At 45.6% G+C, this 22329-nt stretch overlaps 1 protein-coding gene across 2 annotated transcripts in view; it reads left to right on the plus strand.

The window, feature by feature from the left end:
• The first annotated feature begins 2266 nt into the window (after positions 1-2266).
• RALB (RAS like proto-oncogene B) overlaps positions 2267-22329 on the plus strand; it is a 44474-nt gene continuing 24411 nt past the window's right edge. Inside the window, exon 1 of one of the 2 annotated variants that reach the window (XM_014858011.3) lies at positions 2267-2515. The gene's annotated coding sequence lies outside the window, so the exon portion shown is untranslated. Of the gene's footprint in view, positions 2516-2594; positions 3269-22329 lie in introns of those variants that run through there. The other variant, XM_070507493.1, reaches the window with a different exon arrangement.

The following is a 22329-nucleotide window of genomic DNA, read 5'->3' on the forward strand; positions in this document are numbered from 1 at the left end:
CCTCACACAACCACAGGGAGCCAGGAAGTTCAATCCTACCCAGTGCTCAGGAGAGAGAAGTGGAAATATCTGTCAAACAGCACTACAGACTCACACAATACTCAGTACATACTTTTGAAGGGCAGAGTGTCTAGAATGTTCTTTCCACAGCTGCAGTGGGTTAGAGGGACCTTACAGAGTCCTGCTGGGGATTTTGTATTCCTGCTGCTTAGGCCCCTGGCTCTGCTGGGAGTCAGAATTCCCACAGGAGAAGCTCAGCAGACAAGAATATCCCCTGAGACCTAGTATGAGCAATCCCAGTGGCAGCCATGGCCGCTGGCCTCCCACTGCTCTTCCCCTGGTGGGGCATTCTCCTGGGCTTGTGTCCTCGGTGAGGCAGCCCCTCCTAAAGGGTCCTGCCATTCCCCTCTGCATCTGCCAGACTCACCTAGGGCCTGGCATGTCCAGGAGCTGAGTGGATGATCTTACTGGTGTTCTCATAGAATCCCTCAGCGTACAGGGGCTGAGGTTTAGAGGCAGGCAGTGGGGGTTGGAGGCAGAGAATGAGTGTAGCATTTCTCAAAAAGCCCAGTGCATCCTGCGTAACATCCCGTTAACTAATACAAAGGAATGGCAGTTATACAGCCCAGGAAAGGTGAGAAAACCTCCTGTGCCTGCCGTGGGTCCTGGGGCTGTGCGGACAGGAAACCTGGTCTGTCCGTGACCCTGATCCTGTTCCCTGAACTACTCATTTCCCTTGGGTGGGCCGCTGCAGGCAGCTTTCCTGTCTAAACTTGCACTCATAAAACAGCATCACCAGAGCAGGCCCTTTCCACCAGGCTGCACACAGCACTGGTTGCACTATGGTGGTGTTGCACACTCCCAGATACAACAGGCCTTGAGAGGGCACGCTGTCCCTGGGTTGGTTATAGCACGATTGAGTGTACATCTTGGTGTCTGGTGGCAATCACAGTTTAAGCTAACATTTGTTGAGCACTCATCAAGCTCCTAGTGCTGTACTGAGAGCTTTACAGGTAATCGCATTTAAATCTTGACACCTACAGTGTGGAGGTACTGCTCCCATTGGGCGCCTGGGGAAACTGAGGCCTACAGAGGCTAAGTGACTTTCTAATTAACTGCTAGTTGTACGACAGAGCCCTCCTTTGAAGCCATGTTTCCTGATTCCAAACCTGTGCACTTAATCCTTACTCCATAGGAAAAAAGACACTCTCTTTATTCACTAGGATATTCTTCTGGTTACATGTTTTTTGTTAAGCCAGTTACTTAAGACTAAAGTAAAGCTTCTGTGGTTTTTTGATACACCTGTTGGTGGAGGGCCTGGACCTGTTAGTTGCTAGACACAGCAATCTAATTAAGACACAAAGCCTCTCATATAATACATATGTATCCTAGTGTATAATTATCAACAAGGAAAGAATTAATTACACGGTGCTAGATGCTGTGGATAGAAAATTGAACAAGAGATAGTTTCCTTCCCTAGAGATTACAGAGATGGACATTTAAACCATTAATTGCGATACAACGTGAGTGAGGAGGTCAACGGGGCCACAAATCCTGCGGAGGCACAGCAGCGGGCTGGGGGGAGGATTCAGTTCTAGGAAGGAGTGATTAGTTAGGAAAATCAACGCAAGGTGAAGCCCTATTTGGATACAAAATAAGTTTCTGGGCTTTGGAGGACGATGACAGGGTCAGGTTGTGGGAGAAAAACCTGTCTGTTGGCCACGAGCTTGCCTACTGCACTTTCTGCCGCAAGGCTACCGCTGGGGTTAGGATTCTGGCCATTGTATGTGACCTGGGTCAAGTTGTTTCTAGGCATTGGTCAAGTAACTCCATTACTGCTAATGGGATGTTATTAGCCAAATGAGTCGTGGCGGCAGGCGGAGCTCCCGCTTTAGGAGCTCCTGGACGGAGTCCCGATAGCCGTCTGGACCCTTCGACACCCGCGTGCTATATCGTGATTTTCCCAGGTTTCTCTATATCAGGTCCGTCCTTCCCTTTTGCTTTCCACTACTCTGGCCTCGCCCTGACCTAAATCCACCCGGGGAGCGCCCTCCGCCCGCCCACGCCCAGAGTCCCCTGCCCAGCTCCAGCCTCCTCCACTGCAGCAGCGGTCACGTGCAGCGCGTCCGGCCGAGAAAAGAAGGAAATGGAGGTGGGCGGGGCAGGCACGCCGAGCCCGCCTCTCCCACGCGAGGCGGCTTCTCATTGGCGAAGCCTCCCCCCCAGCCTCCCGAGGCCAGGAAGCTCCGCTTTGGATTGGCCAATAGGCTCTCGATGGGCGTGGCCTCCAGGGAAGGGCGGGAGCGGAAGAGAGGGCGCGCTCTCGAGAGGCAGGGTCGCCTAGGCGACGCCGGGGGCGCGCTCGGGGTGGGGAAGCGAGCCGGGGCTACTCAATGACAAATCGGCAGGGGACGGCTGGGGTCCGGCCCCGCGAGCAGGCGAAGGAGAAGGCGGGGCGGGCTTAAGAGCTGCGGGCCTGGTGCGGACGGCCAAGGCGGCGCGGGACAGGTCGCAGGTAAGGGTGTCCGCGCCCTGGCAGGGCCCCCCCGGGCGGGGTGGGGCGCGGGCTGGGGAAGTAGGGTGCGCCGCCCCGTGCTGTGGCCGGCGGCCGGACACGTCGCGCCCGAGCCTGGCGGAGGGCGACGCCGGGGCAGCGGCCCCTCCTGGCTCCGGGCGGTCCTCTGGAGAAAGCCCCCGGGCCTCCCAGACTGGCTCCGGGCTGAGGAGATGGGGGCGGCGCCCCAGCCTCTCCCTTCTCGCCGCTCCTTCCCTTTTCCCACAAATGGCCTCTGCTTCCACTTCCTGCCCTTTCGGGCCTCCAGCCCGAGGATGGTCCACTTCCTCAGTCCCTGAGTGGCCGCTGTGGGCAGGGTAAAGGCCACAAGTGTTGCAAAAACTTATTAGTACCTTAAGAACTTGGACTTGGGCTGAACTGGGGGCCGTGTTCCAAAAGTTGTTTGGTCTGATTGTTTTCGGTGCTGTCTTGCAAATGAGCGTAAAGTTTTTTGGCTCCCCGGCCCCCGTTCCTTTCTGATAGGGGCTCGTGCCGAAGGTGGCTTCTGCTGGAAAGCACCGTGGACTTGAACTCTTTGCCTGGCGCAGGCTGCAGCGCCTCTCCTCTTGCCCTCTGACGAGTCTAAAGTTGCCGTGGTTGCTTCGGAACTGCTAGTGGCAGACATAGCTGTGCCCAGACTGCTTGAGCAGTGTCCTTTCTGTGCTAATTTTCAAGAGAATACTGGAAACGTTGGAACTTTGATGTTGTTATCAGGTGAATCTTCTGGGGAGAAGTTCTTGCGTCGGTGGACTGATTGAGAATTGCCAATGGAAGAGACTTAGCTGATTGTTCAGTTGTTATCTGTGACTTGAGTGCAACCCTCTAGAACAGTGACCTTCCTGCTTTGTCCTAGTTTCCTAACCTCCTTTCCTTTTGTTAAGGTTTAGGGATAGATAGTGGGCACTGAGTATCAGAGGGGTAGTGTGTCTTTTAGATAGGTAAATGACCCACGTCCTAAGCAGCAGGATTCTTGGATGTCGCAGCTCGAAACAGGTTAAGTTAATGTTCCTTAAACCTGAAGCGATACAATTAGAATATCGAAGTTCTCAGAAATGGGGTGACCATGAAAGGTGGCATTGAATATTGGGAAGAACAGGAGGGCAGGGTGTGAAGACCCAGGTTTAATGCTGGTTCTGAAATGATCAGTGGTGATTTAGAGCGTGGCTTTTCACCTCTCTGTGCGGCGGAGTCCACAGCCGTAAAAAGGGGATAATAGTTATCCTACTTGCCAGGATTAAACTAAATAAGGAGTGTTTAAGGTGTTCTTTATAGTAGTTGGGGTGGGATGGAGGTAGGAGTGGGAATAAGGCCAGGGTTACACATCCCTGGTGTATGGTTTTAGTCGTGTCAGCTAGTCTGTTTTCTTCTGACCACATCTGCTCTTTCCTTCCTTTCCCATTGGAACAGTAAATGCTCTTATCTGAGATCTCAGCAAGATTTCCCTGTGCCTGAGGAGTGGAACCTTCCCAGGATTTTGTGGGGAAAAAAGCAGGGGTATAAGTTATTAGCTATATTTGGGGAATATGGGACCTAGACACACAAAGATGGGAAAACAAGAATGAGAGCCTTAAATGGGATCTAAATGGGTCTTGGTGGAAGGTGGAAGCAGTGGAAAAGTTCTGAATTCTTGCCTTAAATTCTCCAAGGTTCCTGCCTTGGCTGAAGATGGCTTCAGACTCTGGAAATTTTTAAACTAGAGAGTTGACATAATCCTTTGTGCCACATCACCCGATCCCACAATACCTCTTTGCATTCAGTTACTAAATTCTTATCCACTCTTGGAATTTATGTAAGCTATAAACATCATTGGAGACCTTTTCTGAAAGCTAAATTTGGAGACAATATAACAACCCAGAACTACACTGTTGGAAGAGATCTTGGTGAACTCTTCTGAGGTTTCCAGTGTAACTTTTCTCAAGATGATGTGAAAGAGTCCCATTTTTCATTGGCTCCCGTTACTTCTAAACAAATAGCCCCTGCTGGTAGATATGCAAGACACTTGAATTTTTTTTTTAAAGTGAATACGTATTGCTGGGATGTCTGAATTAAAGAGATCAGAGTACCAGCGAAAATAGAACTCTTCCCTAATCAAGTAGAGGGAGGTGGAGTGGGTAAGGAGGTGGAGAGAAACTAACATTTATTGAGCATCAGCTGTCTGCTTGGCACAGACCTGCTGATCCAGCGAATACCAGCTAAGTATCTGGCCTTGGAGATTTGACATGAGGCGTTTCCTTTAGGTCCTCAGTTCTTTTGGCACCTAGGAATACAAATATGGGTGTATACGTGTCCATACTCTTAGATCTTCCAAAAAGTAGGCCAGTAGGCAAGAGGGTATGAGCTTTTGGATGGGTGAGAGTAGAAAGAAAGCTGAAGAGAATGTGGGAGCTGAGTGTCAAAGAGGAAAGGTATGTGTGGTTACTACAGCGACTACAAAATGCCAGCGAGTTCTCAATTTCAAGTTTATGATACTCTAAAAAAAGGGTAACTGCTTGTAATTTTCCTGAGTGTTCTCTGTTATGGTCGTAGACGTATCTTTGGGGAGTTTTTGCTTTTTTTTAAATTGAAATCTAAATGCAGGAAAAGGTGCTATTAATTGATAATTGCTAATACAGTCATGTTGCTTAATGATGGGGATGTGTTCTGAGAAGTGCTTCGTTAGGTGATTTCGTCTTTGTGTGAACAGCATAGAGTGTACCTACGCAAACCTCGATGGTACTGCCTACTGCACACTAGGCTCTATGGTGCTAATCTTGTGGGACCACCGTCGTATGTGGTTTGTCATTGACTGAAATGTCATTATGCAAGGCATGACTGTGTATTGTTGCTGTTGCTTTTGTTAACGCTTTGTGAGCAATTTATATGTAGTACATTTTAGCCCCTCTAGATTGGGAAGTGACATAGAAAATATTAAGTTAGGTCTGATTCAAAATATTCTAAGCTATTTAATTTTGGTTAAGATATGGCATGAGCTGAAGGAAATATAGTAGTTTGGTCCTTTGTGGCTGGCTACCTCTAAAATTTCTCTTTTCAATGAATTTTCTACTGCTGTGCAATAAATCGCCCCAATCTTGGCATCTTAAAACAACACACATTTATTAATCGTACATTTCTGAAGTTCAGGTATCTGGGATCAGCTTGGCTGCGTGCTCCTGGTGCAGGGTCTCTCCTGAGGTTGTAGTCATCAGAAGGCTTGACTGGGTTTGGAGAATCTTCTTCCAAAATGGCGCACTCACATGGCTGTTGGCCTCAGTTCCTCACCACGTGGGCCTGTCCATACGGCTCTTCACATGGCAGCCACCTTTCTCCCAGAGCAAGTGATCTGAGAGAGACAGACAGAAAGAGGATGATCAAGATGGAAACAGTGTTATCTTGGTGACATATCATCACTTCCACCGACACATAGACCAAACCTGGTACGATGTGGGAGGGGACTATAGGAGGGGAGCTGCTTTTTAAGGTTTAGACCAGATGTTATTAAGAAAATCTTTGTTTCATATACTTACTGAAGTATGGGTAGGAGATTAAAATGCAGCTGGAGTTTTTACTTTTCTAGAACTTTTAATATTATACTTGAAACTTTATGTTCTTTCTTTTGGGTCTTCATTGTCAGATGCTAGAATTAATTAGCCAAATATGCAGTAGCTTTGGAAATTAGAAATTCAAATCTCACTGGTCTCTAAACCAAATGGAACAGCTGAGTTTTTTTTTTTTTTGAACCCTAAAGCAAATTGGTAAAAATTTATTGCCAAAATGATCTCCTTGATGAACAGCTTAAAAATAGTCATTAATCATCTGTGTGTTTTTGAAAAGAAAACTCATTGGCAAAGTAGCTGAAAAAATCTTGGAGGACCTAAGCCCTCCCCGCTCCCCGAATTATTTTAGGTCCTTGAACAATATTTATTTGTCTAGCAATTCCTTGTTTCTCTTTTGAAACCCTAATACACTTTAATTATCCACCTGGGTAGAAGGGCTTTATTCTCTTAGCTTCCGGATGAACTTTTTCTAAAGTGTCTATAGGTGGAGAGAAGAGTTGAGGAGTCCTGAGCCTGAGGCCTGATTAAATGACCTCTAAGTTTCCTGCCATGTCTAAAAATTCTGTGATTCTAGTATTTTCATATAACAGATAGCCTTTGAATCAAGCGTATTGATAACAAGAGATTTCATAAGTCATGTTAAATTGTAACGCCAGAAAATGAAGTCTTCTGAGAATCGCTTTTCTGCGTCCCAACCCAGTTGAAGGTTGTTAGAGTCAGCACAATTTGCATTTCCTTTCTTCCTATTTCTGGCCCTTTTCCGTTCGCTGCCCTAATCTATGAGGTAGCCTCTTCCTTTTCTTTCATCCTACCTCTCCCATCAGCCCCCTCCTTCCTTCCACACCCCTCCGCCAATAAAAACAGGAAGGGATTGCTGGTCAGTCATTTATTGCGGGTTAGCTGCTCCTGTTATTAGGAGTGAATTTTAGCCAACATAGTACCTCTGCTCCTACTTGCATATTAAGCCTTTTTAAAATCTCAAATTATATCTGTTCATTCAGTGAGTTCTGCCATTTTTTTAAAATGCAGGTACACTTACTTTTTAGAGCTTGTATCTACTATAGTAAATCCCACTGCATTCTTTTTAAGGTATGCTTTTTTTGGTGAGGAAGATTGGCCCTGAGCTAACACCTGTTGCTAATCTTCCTCTTTTTCTTTTTCTCTCCGAAGTCCTGGTATATAGTTGTATATCCTCGTTGTAGGTCATTCTAGTTCTTCTATGTGGGTTGCCACCACAGCATGGCTTGATGAGTGGTGTGTAGGTCTGTGCCCAGGATCCGAACCAGTGAACCTTGGGCCGCCAAAGTGGAGTGCGCGAACTTAACCACTATGCCACTGGGCTGGCCCCTCTGCCACTTTTTAACTTCTAAAAAGGTTCTACACCCAATTCCAGTGTGGGGGGTGTGTGGGGGGAGTTTTCCCCATACCACCAAATAATTCTTTGACACCAGCTGGGTGTCCTACAATTCAACTCAATTCTGGCACTGACTACCTGGAGCCAGCCTCAGATCCCCAGGTTAAGGGCTCAGTCCCACAAGACTGCCCTCCACTTTGGATGCCAATCGCAAGCCCAGGTTGTTACCCGTGATTCTGACTGACCGGCTACAGATTGGAGGTTCCCATGACCCTCTCCTTGGTTTTCAGACTCCAGTTGCAAGACCAGGTTGTTACCTGTACTTCTGACCGACAGGCTGTAAATTGGAGCTTCTCACAACCCCCTGCTTAGGTGCTTAATTTGCTGGAGCGGCTCACAGAACTCAGGAAACCTGTTTATTCACTAGATTACCGATTTATTACAAAGGATATTAAAGGATCTGCATCAACAGCCAGATGAAGAGATACGTAGGCAAGGTCCCGAACAAAAGAGCATGTGTCCTTGTGGAGTTTGGGGCCCAGCATGGGGGCACGTGGAAGTATTCTGGTTCCCCAACCTGCAAGCTCTCTGAACCTCCTCCTTTTGGGTTTTTATGGAGGCCTCATTACCTGGCCTTGATTGATTAATCATTGGCCACTGGTGATTGATTCAAACTCCAGCCTCTCTTCCCTCCCCTCCAGCCCCTCTCCCCTCCTCAGAAATCGGGGATGGGACTGAAATGTGCAAACCTCTATTCAAGGTTGGTTGCCCTGGCAGCCAGCCCCCACCCTTAGGTGCTTTCCAAAAGTCATCTCCTTAGCATAAATCCAGTTGTGGTGGAACGAGCTTGTTATGAACAACAAGATACCTATTTCACCTCTATGGTTTTGACGTGTTTTCAGGAACTCAGGAAGAACGAAAAAAAACCCCAGGAAATTCTAAGGGTTTTGGGATCTGTGAGCCAGAAACTATAGACGAAAACCAAATATATAGGAGAAATGTATTTTGGTCATCTGTCTGACCAAATATATCTTTCTTAGAAATCACAGTATCACAACCTCCCAAATAGTTCTAAAATCTAGTCACTTTCCCCGTGTCCACTGCTGTCCCCTAAGGCCATCATTGTCTCTGGCCTGCTGCATCTCCCACATCTGCTCTGGGCCCCTCTGTTTTTCCACACTATAGCTGGAATGATCTTTTTAACATGCAAGTCTAGTTACGTCACCCATTTGCTTCAAACGCTTTGATGGCTTTTTGGTGCTCTCGGTGAGAAAGTCCAAAATCCCTAAGCTCCTGGGCCTCCTGGGTCTTAAATGATCTGGCCCTTACTTTCCTCCCTAGTTTCATCTCATACTAGACTCCACCTCTTTCTTTCTGCTCCGGGCAGCCGCAAGGGTCTTCAGTTTGTTGACTATAGGTTGCTTCCTCTTGCTTCATGTGAGAAGAGAGTAGAGCATGTGAAAGGGATCCGAGGTAGGAAAGTGCTTGGCCTATTCGTGGGACTGAGAGAAGGCAGAGCTGCCTGGGGAAAGGGCAGCGTAGGGTCTCCTAGGCCAGGTGAATATTTGTGGTGAGCCATTAAAGGGCTTTAAGCGCACTTGACTTGCATTTTTAGAAAATTTTCAGTACTGTGTGGAAAATAGGTTGAAGAGGGGCAAAAGTGGCAATGACAAGGCAGGGAAGTCATGGCCGTGCAATGGCTGGTGGCTGGGACTAGGGTGTGGCAGAGGAGATGGAAGAGGCGGAGGGATTTGAAATGTGTTTTGGAGACAGAATTGGTGGAATTGGTCATACACTGAGTCCAGAGAGAGGCATGGGATCAAAGGTGCCTCCCAGGGTTTTGGCTTCAGTAGTAACTTGGATATGACTAGTTACTTTAGTAACTGCTAGAGGGGCAATAGTGGAGAAGGAGCAGATTTTCAGTGGGCAAGACTCAAGAGTCCTATTTTGGGAGTGTTAAGTTTGAGATTCTTGCAGGACACCCAGATGGGGAGAAGTGGCAATTAGGTAGAGGAATATGAGTCTGGAGGTCAGGAGAGTGACCTGGGCTGTGTTTTAAAAGTTTGGGAGCAGCATCGAAAGCTGCTGGAATGGATGAGCTCGCTGAGGGAGAGAGTAATAGAGGTGAGAAAGGCGTAAGCTAGAGCTCTGAGGAGTACTGACAGGTAGAAGCCAGGTGAAGGAGGAAGACCTGGCCAAGGACGCTGACAGCGAGCTGCCGGAGAAAGAACAAGCTCTGTGGGAGAGTGTGGTGCTGTGTGCCAGGAGGGACGGTATCTGGAGGGAGATGCTGGGAGTGACCTTTGAATTGGCCTACTAGGGGCCTTCCCCCTTGCAGGCAAAGTTTTATCACAGTTGCTACATTCTCATTTTTAGAAGGGGAGGGCATGGGAGAGGAGAAAGAGAAAAGTTTTTATTGGAGCTTGCAACATGGAGTTTATTGGTGACCTTGACAAGACCAGTTTCCATGAAGTTATGCTGTGGGAGGAAGCCAGATTAGAATGATTTCATAAATGAAGGCGTGAGGGAAGGAAACCCAGGGCCTCGCTACTCAGGGTGGGGTCTCTGGGCCAGGAGCATCATGTGGGAGTAGGTTGGCAGTCCAGAATCTTGGGCTCCAAGCCAGACCTACTGAATCAGAGAGTGCATTTTAACAAGATTCCCAGGTAATTTGTATCTACATTAAAGTTTGAGAAGCACCGGTGTAGATAACCACCAGAGCTATAGAGAAATTGTGTGACTAACTAGAGAGACGTATGGGCATCAAAGGGGTGTGTGTGTTTAGGATGAAGATTAAATAGAACATGTCTGTATGCTGTTGGGGATGATCCTGTAGAAAGGTAAAGTGATTAATGATGCAGAAAAAAGAAAATAGTGTTCTTGGAATGATGTTCTTGGGCTGGGGGTGTGGGTGGCGTGGAGTCCAAAGCCTGTGTGGCGGGCTTGGCCTTTGCTAAGAACAGGAGCATGCTCCCCATGTACCTGGATTCGAGGAGGAGATGGGCATGGATGCTGGTAGGTTTGTAGGTCTGGTGGAGGAGCAGTGAGGGAGTTTGTGCTTGATGGCTTCGGTTTGGGAAAATGAGGTAAGGTCATCTGTCGGAGTGAGCATAGGGAAGGCGTGGGGAGGAGCGCAGTGAGATTTCTAGGAAGTGCAGGGTGAATGCCCATTTCTAGTTTGTGATCGTGAATGCATGTAATGTGAAGTTTCATAAGGCTGGTTGCATGATTTTCTTTCCCTCTCCAGCAACATTCGCTTGCTGGGTGCAGGTGCTGAAAAGAACAGTGAAAGGAGCAAGGGGGGTGACTGTATTTGCAAGAGGGCTCTTATAATGTGGGACTGTGGGGTCCAAGCAGGTGGAGGAGGGAGTGGAGCCCAGAGGCGTCGATGCGCAGAGAGAAAGTGCTGAAGGCCTGTGCTTGCAAGTTTCCAGAAGGCAGAGCATTGCGCTAGGCAGGCGTTCGAGCAAGTGAACGAGGAGGCTGGAGGCAGAGGCTGGAAGGTTGGAGGAGATAGCTGTTTCTGAGGATGAGCAAGTTCAGGGTACGACTATAGCAGTACTAGGTGGAATGAAGGAAAAAGGTTTCAGAGAAGAGAAGGTCAGGGACTTGAGAGAGGCCAACCTCTTGGATAGATCATCCATATAAGCATCGAAGTCACTGAGGAGCACGACAGAAGATGGGATAGAAAGGAAGTCTGTGAACCAGAAGGAAGTACCATCAGTAAATGAAGGAAGTGGTGAGGAGGTCCAGAGATGATGGCAGCAAGGTGGGAGGAGGGTGTTCCCCAAGCCTTAAAGATACAGGGCTTTTGCAAGAGGAGGGAGGAGATAATTGGACTGAGGGAAATGCTGGATTGAAAGTGACAGTGGCGAGGGAGGAAGGACACTTATCTCTTCCTGGCCCTGAGGCACAGGGCATGAGTAAAAATGTGGTGCCCTCTGGGTACACTCAAGTCTCAGAGGAAGCCAGAAGGTAGAGGAACCTTCTTAGAAGAAGTGGAGTGTCTTGAAGAGTTAGCTGATGTTCGCCAGTCATTTTGGGGGATGGAGGCTGTTCTGCTGGGGTGAGATCCTAGGACTGAGGGACAAGTGGGGACGCCCGCCCTTCCGGTGGTGACTCGGTGAGGGATATTCAGCAGTATGCCGCCCTCTCTGGGAGGGGTGGATCCTGTTTTAGCGCTGTGGTTCTCAGATCTTGGCTGGGAGGTGGCAGCTTCCTGGTGCTGGTTCCTAAGGCTTCATACACTGACACAGCAGAGAAGAGAATGAAAGACCGTTTCTGTTGGAGAAAGTTCAGGAGCTGCTGGGGGAGAGTTAGGGCAGGTCCTGAAGTGCCCATTGGTAATGGCTCTGAAGGCGAGCGATGCATCTTTTTGGGTGATAGAGAAGAAAGAAGGGTCTAAAGGACCTTTCTTGATGATGATGATACTCCTACCTTTGTCTCCATGTTGAAAATGCTCTCTGAGGCTCTCTCTGAGCCTTTGGTGTGTGTTTCCCATTTGTTCCTCCCCGGTTGCTATGTGAGATAGGCTGGGCAAATATTGTCGCTGTTTTTCGGGTGGAGGATCGAGGCCCAGTGGGATGAAGGGACTTGCCTAGACATGAAGTGATCGAGTGGCTGAGCCAGGTCCCGAAGCCAGTCCTCTTCCTTCCTGATGCAGTGCTCTGGACAGGTGTCACCACGGCTGTCCCCCGGGGCTGAGTCTGAGCGAGGAAATCTCCCTTGCCTTATCTCTTCCTTCTTTAAGGGCTGGCAGCTCATCCTGCCTTAGCTTGGGTTTGCCTCCCAGCCCAGTTTCTTTCTCGAATATCAGAGTGATAGTCAAAAACCTGTTAAGTACTTACTGAGAGCCAGGTATGAGGACTTTTCTAGTTTAATCTTCACAATTGCCTAGAGGATATTGATGTCCTGTGGATTTTATGGATCACACTGAGGCCAAGAAAAGTAACTTACCCAAGGTCGTTAGCTTCCTAGTGGCTGACTACAGACTTCAAGTTGAATGTTTTTTCTTCTCTCCCACACTGTAGTTGGTATATAATTACTTTTTTAAAAAGTTGTGGTAAAATATAGAACATAAAATGTACCATTTTAACCATTTTTAAGCGTGCTTTTCAGTGGCATTAAGTACATTCACATTGTTGTGTCATCACCACACTATCCATCTCCAAAACGTTTTTATCATCACATTCTGAAACTCTGTGCCCATTACACACTAGCTGCCTGTCCTCTGCCAACCTGGCCCCTGGCAACCGCCGTTCCTCTTTTCATCTCTATGAATTTGACCATTCCAGGTACCTCTTCTAAGTGGACTCATATAGTATTTGTCCTTTTGTGTCTGGCTTATTTCACTTAGCCTAATGTCCTCAAGGTTCATCCATGTTGGAGCTTAAATCAGAATTTCCCTCCTTTTTAGGGCTGAGTAATATTCCATTATATGGATATGTGGCATTTTGTGTGTCTGTTTGTCTATCAGCGGACACTTGGGTTGCTTCCACCTTTTGACTGTCGTGAATAATGCTGCTGTGAACATGGGTGTGCAAATATCTATTTAAGTCCCACTTTCAGTTCTTTTGGGTAGATAATAGCCGCTTTTGTTGTACATTTCCTCCCGGGTCTTTGTTTGAGGACTTGTGCTGTGGTTTCCTATGCATTTCTGTCTCTTTAATGAGCTTTCTGACCCATAGTTCTGTGTCATTGATATAAATTTCAGTATTTCACACCATATTTGAAGGTCTTCCCCACTCAAATCCCCAAGTGGAGCAGCCAAGTGTAGCGGCTCAGAGTGTGGACGCAGAAGACAGACTGCTGGGGTCCCAATCTCAGCCCTGCCAGTGACTAGTTAAGTGACCTTGCAAGTTATACAAGCTCTGTTTGAGTGTGCGCGATGTCCTAGTAGATGCTGTGGAAAAGAAATAGTAGAGGCACATCTTTAGACAGGATTTTATTTGGACAAGTCATTCAGAACAGGAACATGCGTGTTAGTTCCCAGTTTGACTTCAGCTGTCGAGAGATGCAGTAGCTCTACTGTCTCCAAGGCTGCCTTTGCAGGTCGAGGGAACTGGAGTCTGTAAGCTGGTAGACCTCTCCAAGGCCAGTGAAATCAGTGGATGCCATTGGGAGTGGAGCTATGGTGGGAAAGGACTTTATTGCAGAAATAACTATGTATGTAAAAAAAAAAAAAATTCAGAGCTTGCAAATTACCTCCCACCATTTCTTATCGCTTTGTAGTTCAGGAAAGTCATCATAAGTGAATTAACTTTTCAGAGTTTACCAGTTACCACTCGTTCTCTTGAGGCCTCCCAACCCAAATGGAGAACTTGGTTTTTCATCCTCCAGGTTTGAGCATCTCCTGAGCACCAGGCACGCTGGGCACGCGAAGGTGCTCGGGCCACTCTCAGTGTGGTGGAAGCGACAGGCCTCATCTGGGAGGAATTCACTGGTTTACCCCAGTGCACCAGGGGCAGTGTTGACAGGCATGGGGGCCCACTTAGACTGGGCGGGTCACCTGTGGCGAGGGGATCTGGGAAGGTGGGAGAGGAAACGTTGAAGGTGAGGGTTAATTACGGTGAGCCTGCATCAGGAGGAAGGGCAGTCCTGGCAGAAGAAATAACGGTGCTAGACGTACAACCAGAGGTAGGGTGCTTGCGATGAGCGACTGCAGAGCTTTCTGTCTTTTGTTTGAGATCATTTAGGTTGTTTTTGTTAATTTACTTTTTTTAGGGGGGCAGGGAATAGATAAAGATATTCGTTAGGGAACAGAAATACCTAAAACAAATTTCCTTAGGCACACGGGAGGGCTAATTTAAGTTGTTTTGCAGATCTGATTTCAGAAAAAAACAGCAAAAAGTTGGAAAGGAACTTAGATCATTTAATTCAACTTCCTTATTTTTGTAGACCTGGAAACTGAGTCATACACTTATGAGAATGTGAGAATATCCGATTCCCTGGTGCTAAGGACAATAGCAGCTGCCCGAGGAAGGGAAAACGGAGTTTCCCTCTTTGAGTTGGTGTGTGTAGGAAAGGCTGAGTGTATAGAAAGAGAAACTCGGAGAGCTGTGATGACTCAAGCTGTTTCCTGCCAGGACTGAGACTACTGGACTGCCCCATTTAATGAAAAGCAGTAAGAAAATACAGATTTACCAAATAGAGACGTCGGGCCGGAGGATCTTCACTTAGTAGATAGATTTAACAGCGGCTCAGCAGCAGCCCTAGCGAGCGTGTGTCTGTTGAGAGACTGTGAGCTAACCGATACGGAGTTGTCGCCCGGCCACCAGCAGGACCCAGAGCCACTTGCATGTTATTCCTGTCACCTGGCCATTCCATTTGCTGTCCTCTGCAAGGGCCCGTGCTCCTTTCTGAGAGTGCGAAGTCACATAGGAGATGGTCGTTCAGAAGAATCATTGCTTCTTGACTACTAACCCAATGATCATAAATCCTCTCAGAGATCCTTATTTATTTATTTTAAGATTGGCACCTGCTAACAACTGTTGCCAATCTTCTTCCTCCCCCAACCCCCTCGTGCATAGTTGTATATTTTAGTTGTGGGTCCTTCTAGTTGTGGCATGTGGGACGCCGCCTCACCATGGCCTGATGAGCAGTGCCATGTCCATGCCCAGCATCCGAACTGGTGAAACCCTGGGCCGATGAAGCAGAGCGTGCAAACTTAACCAGTCTGCCACGGGGCCAGCCCTCAGAGATCCTTACTTAAATCGGTGGGTGAAATGATGAGATTCTTATAAATACTAGGTTGCTCTAATTTTAAAAAAACATCTCTGGTATAACTGCAGGGACTTTGCATATTTTCATTGAAATACCAAACCAGGAAGGCTACAGTTTTTTGTTTACTCTGAGACCTGCTTAATAAATATACTTACTTTGCTGGTTGGTCTGGTAATGTGTGTTTTAAGGGCCTATGTCATAACTAATAACAATAACCTCACATAAGTTCAGATAAATATTAACAATTTTAAGACATTCGGATTCTTTAGTGACAAGTTGGCAAAGCTTAAAAAGTATACATTAGGGGCAGCCCCAGTGGTCTAGTGGTTAAGTTCAGCGTGCTCTGCTTCAGTGGCCTGGGTTCAGTTACCAGGCAGGGACTGACATCACTCCTCTGTCAGTGGCCATGCTGTGGTGGTGGCTCACATACAGAAAGAGGAAGATTTGCAGTGGATGTTAGCTCAGGACAAATCTTCCTCAGCAAAATATATATATACACACACATACACACACACATATGCACGTGTATATATATATAAGTATATATATAAATTAATCTTATCCAGTTGTCAGACTTTGCTTTTGAGATAAGGAAATAGTGGCTTAAACTTTTTAGGCTTTTGACCATACGTAATGGAAATAGGATATGGATGAAGCCAAGTGTTAAATTTACACTTTATTCTAGATTTTGTGGTGACCATAGTTTGGGTAAAATTCATGTTATTTAGGTTGCAGCCTGATTTATATGATAATATAGGGAAATATTCCTACAGTACAAGGATACAAGAGGGAAAAAGGCAGACCTGATAGCTGCCTCATGGAGCTTTGATTGTAGTGGAAAAAATAAGCAAAAATTCAGTAAGTAGAAAAGGAAGGAATTGCAAGGCATGATCAGCGCAGTGAAAGAAGCAGAAGTCTGGATGCAGCCACTCGAGAGGGGCCTGGTGGGGGTGCAGAGGTCCAGGAAGACCTCTCTGAAGAAGTGACCCTGCTGGCCCCATGGCGGAATGGTTAAGTTCATGCACTGTGCTTCAGCAGCCCAGGGTTTCACCAGTTCAGATCCCGGGCGCAGACCTAGCACCACTCATCAAGCTGTGCTAAGGTGGTGTCCCACATGCCACAGAGGCACTCACAACTAGAATATACAGCTATGTACTGGGGGGATTTGGGGAGGAGAAGAACAGAAAAAAAAAAAAAGATTGGCAACAGATGTTAGCTCAGGTGCCAATCTTTAAAAAAAAATGAAAAAAAGAAGTGACCCTGAAGCTGAAACCCTCCAGAGAAGGAATTCAGTTTGTGAGTGTTGACTGTGAAGAGGCTTGGGGTCGGGAGGCGGCAGTGGGTGGGGAAGATGAGGTTGGAGAGGCAGAGACTAGGGATGGGGAGAGAAAACCTGCATTTGGGAGACTTCATGTGAGCCCCTGCAGCGCGCTGTATTCCTGGACATGTGGATGTGTGAGCCAATCCGTAACTTTTTTGCTTAAGCTACTACTTTCAACTGGGGTTTCTTTCATTGTGGACAAGTCCTAACCAAACAAGGGGGCAGAATATTTGAATTCCCTGGAGGCACCCTCCGCTAGAGTTGCTAGGTGTAGAGTTCATGCTTTATCCCTTCAGAATGAAGTATTTTTGTGTTATTATATTTTTTCCCCTGGCCCTGTCTTGGTCTGATTCCTGGGATGTGAATTTTGTGTGTATTTTCAAAGCCGTACGTGCAGTCACTTGGGACTCCCTTGGCTGGAAGTGATAGAAACGTAAGGTAACCAAGCTCACACCACAAAGGGGGATTTACTGGGAGGGTACCAGCGTATGTCATTGACTCAGAGGAGAAATGAGGAACCAAGCCAAGGAAGGCCAAGGATACAGTGGGGACTCAGGAGCAGCTGGAACCAGCACCCCTCAGGCTGCCAAGGCTATTGAATGTTTCTCTCCATGTGCTGGCTCTGTCTCCTCCTTGCTGTAGATCAGCTTTTACTACTTGGCAAAACACATAGCTGTCAATTTGTAAAAATGAGTGGCCTGCAGACATGCTTTGTTTGCTCACAGTGCTTTTAAAAATCGATTTAGTTCTGAACAGTTAAAAAGGGAGATTTCACATAAAAATCCGAATTTCTGGCATCTCCTAAAAAAAATCAGAAGTCTGACATGCCTAAATCCCGGCAGTCAGCTGGTGCTGAGGGGCTGCCCTTCGTTTTGGACGGGGCAGTGCGCTGTCTAAAGAGCCATGCACGGTGCTGCCGCCACGCTCTCCCCTCCGCCTGGGGCGCCCTCCCCGGCTGTAGCCCCTGGGTGGGTCCCGTGCCCTCCTTGGGACCGGTCAGTTCCCTGAGGGATGCAGCCGCATACTAACCTGGCGTGTCTTCTCTCCCGCCTCCTACCCCGTCTCCTGTAATGACCATGAGGATGCCAGACGGGAGCAGTTTCTAGGAGAGGGCTGCTCGGCAGACAGTACCTTAAATTACCTATTTGGAAAAACTGTAACTTGTTATTTAGTGAAATCTTGTTTAAACTCATTTCGCTGTTATCGTTCTTAATGTCTATTACTTTCAGGAGTCTTCTGCTTTTTTCTTTTGGAGGAGAGTTGGGAGGGCTGCAGAGAAGTTTTAGTGATTTATGGCAAGAAATAAAACAGTGTATGAAAATGCGTGCCCATCCTTGTACAGGGGTGACAAATAGGGTTTGACAGCATTTGATCTGGAGATACGGAATCCAGCCGTAGATACTTTCTCTTCCCACGTAATATGGAAGATTTGGAGTGTTTAAGCAAATCTTTAAAAAATTGCCCTGAATTCAGTTTCTAGGTTTTATTGAGAGAAGATGGAGCAATTAGTACTTTTTTTCTCAATGTAAAGATTGGTGACTGGACTGTCCTCAAGAAACTAAACTAATAGTTCAGTTCTGTGAGTGTATCCACAAAAAACAAGTGTTTCAGTTGGAGCTTAGATGTAACATGGCTTATCCATTTCTTTTTATGGATTATTTGAGGTAGGATTGCAAAAAGTTGCTACAAATGTAGTAACAATCTCCCAAACCTGATTTAGTAAAAATTAAAATTTAGGTGTTGATAGAATTTGATAAAGTATTTTAAAAATCTGTTTCCTGGTCTTTAGAGTTTCTGTTCTCTTCTAAATTGTGAAAATCTAAGACTGCATTTTCAAATCAGAATCTTTTTTTTGTTTCTTTAAATTTATTTCATTATTTGAAGTGAGCATATCATTTTAAATCTTCATTATTTTGTCCTATCTTTGGTAAAATTCTATGCTTTTCCAAGACAACCAGTCCTTTAAAAAATTTCTTTCTCATTTACTCAGGGTTCTCCCCTATTTCTAGAGTGAAGATATGAAAATGATTGTACTTAAGTTTGAAGAACAGAAGATAAACAGAGGACTGTATGATGAATAAGTTTCTCTAGTTAGGAGGGAAATGTGAAGAGGAAAAGTATTCACTTGATGGGCTGAATGAAAAATAAAGAGACCGTCTCTAGGGATGACGTCAGAGAGTTGAGTGATGATATTTCATCATCTCCATCTGGATACTAGAAAACTCACAAAAATAATTTTGAGTCAGATTATGAAAAGTGAGTCAGTTTTCATAGGATAGCAGCGTACCATGGCCCTTGCCAAAACAAAGGTGGTGACATACTGTTAACTGTGAGACTGTCAACTAGTAGTTACTAGAAAATAAGCATTCCATTTGAAGGTAGATTCATGGGCCTCTCCAGGTGAGTATTCCACTTCTTAGAGAATTAAGGTGCGAAAATGGCTCCAACCTTAGTTAATTCATTTAATTAATATTTAAGTATGTTTTATGCAATAGGTAATGGGTGGGATAGTGGTCAACAAAATACAGAATCTGTTCTCAAAGGGCTTAAAGTTTAATGGAATGGTTTTCAATCTAGCTGTGAATTGGAGTCATCTGGACAGCCTAGGAACAAGGTGCCAGGGCTCCACGCTCCTAAGTTGGAATCTCTAGGGCAGTGGGACCCAGGCACCTATATTTTTGTCTTTATTATTTTTTATAACTGTTTAGTGTGGAAATTGTCAAACATATACAGATGCACAGAGAATAGTAGGAACTACCTTATACCCATCAGTCAGCTTCAGCAACTATCGATTTATGGCTGATCTTATTTCATCTCTCTCCAAACTCACTCTCTTTCCCCGTGGTAACTTTGAAGCAGATCCCATATGTCAGTTAACTTAGTTTGTAATAAGGTTAAATGAAGTCCCTGGAAATTTTTTTTACAATAATTCCCCAATATTATCAAATCCAGTCAATGTTTGCAGATCCTCAATTTGCTTTTTTATGTTGCGTTGTTTGTTTTCTTATTTATTCTGTGTCTCTGTTCTGCTTTTTTGTTTAGTGGGTACCTTGAGGTTTGTATGCAAAATCTTGTGGATAAGATAGTCCATTTTCTGATGGCCTCTTATTTCCTTAGACTAAACCAGTTCAGTCCCTTTCCTCCTCCCCTCCTAAGTTGTTTTTGTCACATCTTACTCCATCTTGTGTTGTGAGTTTGTGCATAAAATGACAAGATTGTCTTTGTTTTTGGTGTTTTCCTTCCCTTTATCTTTAATGCTATGTTTGAGTGTTTGCTAACCTGTTCTGATGTATAGCTACAATTTTCTGATTTTGTCTACCTATTTATTTCCTTACTCCGTGTTTTGTAACCCTTTTCTCCCTTTTTTGTTTTTCCAGGTATGAGGGCCTTCTTGAGGATTTCTTGTGGGGGGAGGTCTCATGGCTACAAACTCCCCTAGCTTTTGTTTATCTGGGAAAGTTTTTATTTCTCCATCATATCTGAAGGATGTTTTCGCAGGATAGAGTATTCCTGGCTGAAAGTTTTTGTCCTTCAAAGATTTGAATATGTCATTCCAATCTCTCCTAGCCTGTAAGGTTTCTGCAGAGAAATCCGCCGAAAGCCTGGTAGAGGTTCCTTTGTAGGTTATTTTCTTCTGCCTTGCTGACCTTAGTATTTTTTCTTTCTCATTCACTTTTGCCAGTTTCACTACTATATGCCTTGTAGTAGGTCTTTTTACATTGACATATTTAGGAGGTCTGATAGCCTCTCCTACATGGATTTCCTTCTCCTTTCCCCAGTTTGGGAAGTTCTCTGCTATTACTTCTTTGAACAAGCTTTCTGCTCCATTCTCGTTCTCTTCCCCTTCTTGAATACCTGTAATTCTTATGTTGCATTTCCTAACTGAGTTGGATATTTCTCAGAGACTTTCTTCATTTCTTTTTAGTCTTAGTTCTCTCTCCTCTATCTGGAGCATTTCATCATGTCTATCCTCGATTATGCTGATTTGCTCCTCTATGGTGTCTGCTTGAGCATTCAGTGAATCCATGTTTTATCTCTCCCATTGCATCTTTCATCTCCAATATTTCTGGTTGGTTCTTCTTTACAGTTTCAATCTCTTCTGTGAAGTTGCTCCTGAACTTGTGGAATTGTTTCTCTACATTCTCTTTTAACTTGAGTTTTTTGATGATAGCTATTTTGAATTCTCTGTCATTTAGATTACATATTTCTGTGTCCTCAGGACTGATTTCTGGGTACTTGTCATTTTCTCTCTGGTCTGGAGATTTAATATAATTTTTGATACTGCTAGAGGGCGTGGTTTGTTCTTTCACATCCTGGTATTATTTGGTCCCAGTTACCGCCTGTCACCGCTGGGTGGAGGTCAAGAGCCATGTATTCTGAGCCCTCTGCCTTCATCCAAGATCCCAGGCACTGGAGCAGGCGTGGGTGGGTGGAGGGGAGGGGCGCTTTCTTCTGTGTGCTCTCAGGGTTTTCTTGCTCTGCCCTTACTATCTGCTCTCCTGGGGCATTGGCTTGATGAAGTCACCCCCCACCTTATCTTTCACTTCGGTAGGGGCTTTCCCCTAGGCTGCAAGGGACCTCAGGGATCTTTGATGTTCCCGCTAACAGGCACTCCCTCCCCCTTCCTTCCCTCTTGGAGGCCTCCTGCAGTCCTGGATTGTAGTCTTTTGGGGAGGGAGCGAAGTTTTCTCTTACTCCGTTCCACCTCCTCAGAGAGGGGCTCCAGCCTCTCTGCCCTCTGACGTGTGGCTGTGTGGATCTCTCAGATGTCTTTTGTGTTGTGTGATGTCCTCTGTTGGAGCATGAATGTCTTTTTTATTGTGTCGTGGAGAGGCGAGATCACCAGTATAGCTCACTCCACCATGATGCTGATGTCACTTTCCCCAATTTTCTTACGTGTGTGTGTGTTCAAATTATGATTCAAATAAGATCTGTGTGTTTCAATCAGTTGATATGTCTCTTAGGTCTCATAATTTATAGGTTTCCTCTCATTCTCTCTTGTTTCTTGCAATTTATTTGTCGAAGAAACTGGGTGGCTGATTCCATTGAGCTTCCTACAGCTTGTATATTGCTGATGGTGTGTCTCTGTGGTGACGTCCAACATACTCCTCTGTCTCCTGTATCTCTGGTAAATTGGTAGCTAGATTTAGAAGCTGTTTGGGCAAGACTACATCATTGATGGGTATGTTTCTTTTTCAAGATGCTTAGAATGTCAGGTTGTCTTGTTTTTTGTAATGTTAGCCGCTGCTGATGCTCAGTGCCTGAATTTTTTAATTCATGAGGAGTTGCAAAATGATGATAGCCCAAATTCTATCGTTTGATTTGTCAGAATATTTTGTAAAGGGAAACTTTGCTTCATCTGTTATTTGGTTCACCCGGTGGTACAGTTTGTATTGGAGAAGCAAGATGCACTTTTAATTCTTTCCCTGTATTTACCAATTTTTGAAATAATGAGTTGTTTCACTACTCCTCCAAGGGTGACCAAGAAGGTGCTATTTTAGTATGGTTGTGAACAAATTTGATGTATTTCAATCCATGGCAGTTATCTTATTGATCTTTAATTGTCCATCTTTACCAGTCTCTTCAAATTGGCTCCTGAGCATGTGTGTGTGCGCATGTGAATTTTAAAATTATTAGTATTTTTATAGCTAATAGCGTTTATTATTAAACCATGAAAAGAACCTCTGGGGATGGCTGCTGCTTTAATGGTTTACCTTCCAGAGTCAGTGTTCACAATAGAACACCATTGATGAGAAATGTGGCGTGGTTTATGTTATGGAAAATTGTTGAAAATGTGTCCTCATTTTTATTTCTTAAAACCCTTCGTTCACTCATTCATCCTTTA

This window comes from Equus asinus, chromosome 4 (assembly GCF_041296235.1).
Source record: "Equus asinus isolate D_3611 breed Donkey chromosome 4, EquAss-T2T_v2, whole genome shotgun sequence".
In the NCBI taxonomy this organism is placed as follows: domain Eukaryota; kingdom Metazoa; phylum Chordata; class Mammalia; order Perissodactyla; family Equidae; genus Equus; species Equus asinus.